The 8,349-nt window shown below is 35.8% G+C and overlaps 1 pseudogene; it reads right to left on the reverse strand.

The window, feature by feature from the left end:
* Window positions 1–1,753: 1,753 nt before the first annotated feature.
* Window positions 1,754–4,273, reverse strand: LOC107667806 (E3 ubiquitin-protein ligase TRIM39-like; annotated as a pseudogene).
* Window positions 4,274–8,349: the final 4,076 nt, after the last annotated feature.

The following is an 8,349-nucleotide window of genomic DNA, read 5'->3' on the forward strand; positions in this document are numbered from 1 at the left end:
AATTCTTGATATCAACAATTCAATTTTCACTAGTTAAAATGTTAATTCTTGACATAAGGAATTGGATTTCTACTAGTAACAATGGCTATTTTTGATATCAGGAATTACATTTCCTCTAGTAAACATGTTAATTCTTGATATCAACAATTCAATTTTCACTAGTTAAAATGCTAATTATTGATATCAGGAATTAAATTTCAACTAGTAAAAAATATAATTCTTGATATCTGTAATTATATTTTCACTAGTAAAATGTCACCATAGGCTGCCATTCAAATTTAATTGTTGATACCAAGAAATAATTTCTTACTAGTTGAAATTACAATTTCACATATCAGAAATAGTAAAAACCTTTATTTTTGATATCAGTTATCACATGGTTACTAGTACAGATGTCTATTCTTGATATCAACAATTGAATTGCTACTAGTAAAACTCTTCATTTTTGATATCAATAATTAAATTGTCACTAGTGACAATGTTAATTTCTGATATCATGAATGTGATTGTTACTAGTTACAAAAGTCATTTTAGATATAAGAAATTACTCTCCCAATTGTTGATATCAGAAATACATGTTCAGATATCAGAAATAACAAATGTAACATGTTGAAATATAATTACAGATATTAAGAATGAACATTTCAACTAGTGACAATGAATTCTTGATATCTTATTTTTACTAGTAAAAATTTAATTATTGAAAAATTATATTTCTACTAGTAAGAAATACAAAGCTGTTATGTGCATTTAGAATTATAACTAGTAAGAAATTCATTTTTTTGATATCTGTAATAGTTTTGTCGCCCTTTTAACATTGACATTTTTTGGTTCCCAGAACGTTCTTTCTAGGTTACAAAAATAAAACGTAAAAAGAACCTGCTAACCAAAAGGGAACGTTCTTGAGCAGTGCTGTCCAAGTGTGCCGCACAAGCACTGGAAAGTGAAGCCACAACGATTGCCCCTAGGTGGCTGGACCCAGTATACAGTAGGTCATAAACCCCACCCTCTCCATGTAATCTAACGGGACGTGAGACAAACTAAAAAAAATCCAATTACACTACAAATAAATTTTTTTCAAAGATGTTTTCTGTCATTTTATGTCATTTCACGCTGATGTATGTTCAAGTGTTCATTTTTCGTAAGTTTGCTTTAGCCACGCATACGGAGCTATGTGATGCAAACGTCAACATGCGATAGTTTACAAATCAAACACTATAGTAAAAACGTTTTTGGATTCATAACACGAAAAATAATCGATAATCTGCTACTGTAATCATAGTAGCCTATGTGTGAAAAGGAATAAAGTTTGGCGTTTTATTGCCATTGGCGTTAATTTGAGCTGTAAAGTGCAGCGAATTGTATGTTTTGGTATGTTTTTCCAATTTTTTGTTGTATAATTCCTTTGAAATCGTAGGGGAGATCAGGATTGTTGTAAAACTTTTTGCTCTAACATCTATAAACTCCATATTCGTTCAGTTATGTTTTAATCGGTGTACTCATGTACTGATCCAATTATTATGCAGAAATTTACAGGACATTCTCAAACTGTGCAAACGTTTTTATTTTTTTGTAGAATTTTACAGATTATGCATAATAATAACAGATTTTCAAAGCTAAAACATCACATAAAACATTATGATATTAACATTTTCTCATTTGGCTAATAGCAGCTGCATACAACATATTCTTTTAGAAGAATATGTATTACACCACTTTGTTTTCATGGTTTACTTCATATAGTATCTGGGTTGTAAATTCATTCATTGTAATTAACAGGTGAGATGATCATTGATGCTGAATCTTTACCAGTATCATCAGGAAAGGAGCAAAAATATGAATATAGTCGATTAGTGAAAGACTGAGCAGTGAAAGAGTAGATATGAGATCTGGACTCCACATCATAGAAGGAGACCAGACCCTCCTCATAATCCACAAACACCCCGACCTTCTGTGGCTTCACTCTCAGAGAGAGATAAACACAGGGATCAGCACAAGCCCAATATTCATCCCCATTCCTCAGAGCCACAGTCCAGAATCCATCCTGAGGACTCACTCTGATCTTTCCCTTCCTGTTGATAGATTCTCTGGCCACTCCTAAATCCCACTGACTCTTTCCCTTCAGCTGCACTTCAATATAAAATCTACCTGACAAGAATCACTCTTTTCCCAGGACAGACGCACTGTAATTAAACCGCTCTGGGTAATCTGGGAGCTCATGCTTAATGTCTCCATGTCTCACTTGTTTCCCATCATTAGACAGGATGAGTTTTGGATGAGCTGTATCAGGATCCAGAGTCACATCCACTGAGAGAGAAATCAGATAATACATTAACAAAGGAGTACATTTTAACAAAGATCTCCATATGCTTGGCAGAATAAATGTAAACTATCGCTATACTATGTACTGTATGTGACGAGTAAAAATCACACATTGTACCTGCATACTGCTGCATCTTCCTCAACACTGTGAAGTCAAACAGTAATAAAAAGATTTTCTAATTTTGTATACAAACTGTTGAATGTGTCTCATACGTAATTTTACAAATTCTATCAATAGCATCTAATGATCTTGACCTACCAGTTTGACTGAGTTTCTGGTCTAGGGTTTCCTGCAGCTGAGTCAGAGCTCTCCTCAGAGTCTCCACACTCACACCAGTGTTCATGCTGATCTCAGGCCAGTTCCTGGTGTGTGGAGGACTGCACAGGGATGGATCAATCTACAGCAGGAGAGAGGAGAAATCCCTCAGCGTGAGGAGTGCGAGTGGTGTCCTGTGATGTGAGCAGACAGAGAGACACTGACCTGTAGGAGCTGGAGGTGATGCTCAGTGTGTAAGAGATGATCCAGCTCAGTGTTTCTCATCTTGAGCTCAGTGATTTCCTGCTGCAGCTCTTGAATGAGCTCTTCATCCTGTTTCTGTGCTGCTTTCTGCTTCTCCTCCATCATCTCCAGCAGCTCAGCCTGACATCTTTTAATAGAGCGCATCAGATCACTGAAGAGCTCAGCATAAGCTGCTTTCACTCGCGCTGTGCTTTTCTGAAAAAGTTATATTTTTAAATAATTGGCTTCATTTAATAATGTACTAAAACATTATTCATTAAAGATTTAACATCTTCAGCTCACGTTTCTGAGTTCTGCAAAGTATTTACTGTCTTGAATCTTCTTGATTCTGTCCAGGATCATCTGCTGCATGGCTTCCTGTGTCTTCATTAGCTGAGTCTATAGAGAGACCGAAACGAAGAAACATTTGATCACATCAGCATCTTCCATCTTCTGACAAAAGATCTAGTTGCATTATTTAAAATGAGGTTATTGGAATAAGTTTCAATGTTGTTAGTAACTCTTGCCTTCTTCTCTTTACTCTCCTCCTCTAGAGGAACAGTGTTGTGAGTCTTGTGGTCTCCATCAGTGCAAAACACACACACACGTGTCTGATCATCTCTACAGAACAGCTCCAGAGGTCTCTCGTGTTTCTGGCATATATAGTCCTTCATATTCTTCACAGGGTCCATCAGTTTGTGTCGTGTTTCTGACAAATATAGTCCTTCATATTCTTCACAGGGTCAAGTAGTTTGTGTTTCTTTAAATAGATTTTGTGATGAAACTCCAGGTGAGTTTTACAATAAGAGGCCTGACACAGCAGACAGGACTTCAGGGCTTTCTTTTTTCTTTCATCACAGATGTCACAGAGAACTTCAGATTTACTCAGACTGGACTTTTTCTGAAAGAGTTGCGCAACCTGTCTAAGTGCAGTGTTGATCTTGAGGTCGGGTCTTTTACTGAATGTTTCTTTACACAATGGACATTTGCAGTCCTGACTGTTGTCCCAGCACTGGCTCAGGCAGCTCTTACAGAAGTTGTGTCCACATGGAGTGCTGACTGGATCAGTGAACACTTCCAGACACACTGAACACTGAAGCTCCTCAGCCAGAGGACCAATGGAAGAAGTCAGAGCTTAAAACAAGATAAATAATAAAAATGTATCACCTCCAGTTCATGTCTACATATGTTAGATCTTATATAAACAATATTATTACTTGTACAGTAAAAAAAGCAGAAATTAACTGTCATTGTATCGTTTGCTTTATCCAATAAAACTTTTAGCGATTGACTTACTTGGAGGGTCATCCATACTCTCTCTGTATTTTTGTGATTGAAAAAAATCTGCCATTGCTCTGCTTTTCTTTAGGCCTCATGAAAAAAAAAAAAAAAAGTCACAGCACATATTTCATTTCACAGCATGAAATCTCCACCCCCCATATCCCCTCCTCTGTTGTTGCCATAATGTTTCTCAAATCAAACCAATAAAATGGTATTTTAAGGTTAGTCAGTAAACATGACCGGAGATGACCCCAGAAGCATAAGTATTGCAATGTCACTAAAGTCAGCAAAGGGGATTTTTTACAAGAGCTTCTAGTTTACGGCCAAGGTCAAATTTCACTGACAACCAGTCTCACTGTAACTCTAAAACCACTCTATTTATAACATTTCACTATTTATTAAGAATTTACATATTAATGCCAGCACTTCACAAATTAAATGTATGGATGGAAAACAGATTATATTCACTCTATACAGCTCTTGACTGTTATTAACATAAAGCTGAATTAAATGATTCAAAATAAGCGTTTTATATTTTTATAAATCAGATGAATTCATGGCCACATCAAAATATTCAGTTAATTGAATTTCCTCATCTAACCCACAAAGTGCAGTTTTCAATGTGTTCAGTCTGTCTAAACTAGACTAGGAGACTAGTAACGAACATTAGAAAAATAAGACATGTTTCATATATTTCCATAACTTAACTGTGAGTGAATATCGCATATGTCTTAGAGTGCTTCAAATAGGATTTTGTTTTTTAAGAAAAAAAAAAAGGATAAGCATATTACAAGATCCCGGACGAGCCCCCATTTATGTTACGAACCCCACTTTTAAAAGACTCGTTCAAGAAGGGGTTAAGCAACATAAAAAGGACAGGAGATCAATTTTAACCATTTATTAAGGGTCAAACAGCTTGCGAGTCACGTTAGTTAACCAACGGCAAATGTAATAGTTAAACCAGTTAAACTAAAGAAAAATACCTCAATAGGTATTCAGTAAACGAACAAAACACAGATCAACAGAAACATTAAAGAAAACACAAAGAGAGACACAGAGAGAGAGAAAACACCGCTTATCAGCGGTGCTAGACAGCAAGACGTGCACGAAGCTCACTGGATGCTCTCCAACGTCGATGGCTGGACGGCAGTAGCTTCTCAACAAGTGCGAGTCAATCTCAAAGAGCGTGGAAGTCACTGTGGCGGACACGCGATGGGGTAGGGAGAGCTCTGTACATAAGTGCGACTTCTGCCTTATAGTCAGTCCAGAGCGTCCTTACTCAAGCTGCAGGTGTGTGTGGGCGGAGCTCAACCTCGGGAGAAAGAGAGGAACCAAATTAATATATACACACACATACACACAATACCCACAAATGAACAACAAAACTTTGACCGTGACAAGGTCTATTGTCTATATAGGCTACAATACTTTATGGAGCAAATCAGACTTTGACCCTGTATCATGTGTCTTTTATGGAGTTTTTTTTTATTTTTTTTTATGTATGTATTACATAAACTGTATACAACTCCAATGTCATTATGTAAAGCATGTGAATACTGACTGTTACTATCACAGTAGGGCATTAGAATTAAAATGCTCAACCCAAAAGTTAATTAGGAATCCGCTTGTTGTTCTGCACATCACTTACAGTAATGAACCATTTGGATGCCCATGTCTTTGCAGCACAGCATCCATGTACAGAAGCTGATCAAGTTTAGTATGTTGTCTCCATCTTGTGGACAAAGAATTTCAAGGTTAAGTAACAGAGAAAATTACAGACTACACTACTGGTAATAATTAACAACAATGACTTTTATTTGCTTTGTTAAATAATAAATTGTTAAATAATTTGTATTATTATATAATAACTTACAGAGTGAAATTCCCTATGTGGGACATTTTTTTGCATTTCAGACTTCTGTATCATTGTGATGTGTAGCCAAAACATTAAATCCACACCCAATACCATTTTAAAAATCAGGACCAAGCCAGGATGTGTCCTAATTAAATGTGTTTGGTCTTCACACAAGGTGCTTTTTGTTTGATGATTGCTCCACCCTCATATGTGACACTGGACCACAAAACCAGTCATAAGTGTAAATGTTAAGTCGAAATTGAGATTAATACATTTTCTGAAAGCTGAATAAATAAGCTTTCCATTGATGTATTAGGATAGGATAGGACAATATTTGGCCGAGATACAACTATTTGAAAATCTGGAATCTGAGGGTGAAAAAATCTAAATATTGAGAAAATCGCCTTTAAAGATGTCCAAACGAAGTTCTTAGCAATGCATATTACTAATCAAAAATTGGGTTTTGATATATTTATGGTAGGAAATTGACAAAATATTTTCATGGAACATCATCTTTACTTAATATCCTAGTGATTTTTGGCATAATAGATCATTTTGACCCATACAATGTATTTTTGGCTATTGCTACAAATATACCCCAGCGACTTAAGACTGGTTTTGTGGTCCAGGGTCACATATATGACTGGACATTTGAGAGTTTTGGATAACCCAGAGTTTCACTGGCATTCATGTATTTATGGGGGAGCTAGAAACACTTGGCATTAGGCAGTGTCCCACTTTAGGGCAATTCACCCTACTCAATATTAAGATTGCACTGCTGAATGTGAATGTATTATTTTATATGAACACACACTTAGTTAATTCATACCAACAACAACTGAACGGATCTATCATATAAGGGCCGTTCACACAGACATAAATGAGCAGTCAACAATGTGTTGAACACCATTGGGAGTGAAACCATTTAACTTGATTCTACGCTGTACATTGTCAAAATACTATTTGCAAGTCTAATTAGTAAGACACATTTATAAAGTCTTAGCAATGAATAGTCATGCAGAGCAGTGGTATCAACAGCATAGAAATGTTCAGAACAGCAGTTGGAAAGAGAAAAGGCAAGTCGTGACTAAAATGGATTTAAGTTGCGTTTTTCCCAGTTCACTTCCATCTCGCATTTTTTTCAAATAAAAAACGTCAGTGTGAATGGCTCCTCAGAATGCACAACATCTGATTACTGAGGCAAAACATAACACATCTTGTAATGGAGAAAATATCCTGAATTTGCTAACATTGAAATAAATGTGAAAAAACAACATAAGAACTCTAACCTTAACCATTGACGACATCGGAAACATGTAATAGTTGTGTTAAAGCAACTATATGAGCACATTACCGCCTAAAATCATTGTGTAGTGAAAATAGACTTTGTGAGAGGAGTTTCAGTGCCTCCGTTTGGAGGCAAAACATGTTGCACATGCGCACATAACACTACCGATGGAAAATTAGAAATTTCATGGCCTATGGAAGGATGTTGGTGTAATTCAATTTGCCCTCTACAGGTGTAATGATTCACCATGCTGCTGTTCTCACATAATCATCTATTAAATACCAATTTGCATCCACTTCGGTTCATGTAGACTAGTGACTAGGATCTCATGATAACTGCACAACGTCTGTGTAGCCTAAGTATTGAGATTTTTCTTTTGTTTTAGGATTTAATGCTGATTGTTTGGCTTTGGTTAACTATTAAAATAATTAGATTTGGCATAATTAATAATTGCAATTAAATATTCTTCTGCCATGTAACATATAGCCAACATGTTGCCAGACAACAAATAACTTGGTGCATTCATACATAATTTCATTTATGCTTTAAGTTTACAGATTTTTGTTGTATTTTTCATTCAAGAATTGCTTTTTTTTTGTATTTTTCAAAATGAGTAGCTATGGAAACTGGAGTTTGTTTTCTCTCACGAGTGGGTGGGACCTCTGTGTTTTCCAATCAGATTTTTGAGCAGAAACTATTTGTAATAATTTCCATGCTACTACAAATAGAACAGAAACGGTATTGCAGGAATATTGGATGACTTTGTGCTTGGCTTTTGAATTATGAGTATTGTATATGCTCAGAAGATTTTACAAACAGGGGCCAAATGATTTATTTTAGATTAGTACGAAAACCGGTAGTACACCAAGTACCAAATTTTCCATTAGAAAGATTTCATGACTTTTTACATTAGGGGTAAACATTAGGCTACATTGGTTAGCTGAAAGTGTATGTTGGCTGTGGGCTTTGCAAACGTTGAAAACTGCTTGGCTCACACATTTATTCTTTTAGCTGAAATAACTTCATGGCCATAGATTAACAATATGGAAAAGGCAAGCAATTCTGTCCAGTTTGAGTAGCAATGTACAAAAGAGAAACTAAAAA

Source organism: Sinocyclocheilus anshuiensis, unplaced genomic scaffold (assembly GCF_001515605.1).
Source record: "Sinocyclocheilus anshuiensis isolate Anshui unplaced genomic scaffold, SAMN03320099.WGS_v1.1 scaffold2313, whole genome shotgun sequence".
In the NCBI taxonomy this organism is placed as follows: domain Eukaryota; kingdom Metazoa; phylum Chordata; class Actinopteri; order Cypriniformes; family Cyprinidae; genus Sinocyclocheilus; species Sinocyclocheilus anshuiensis.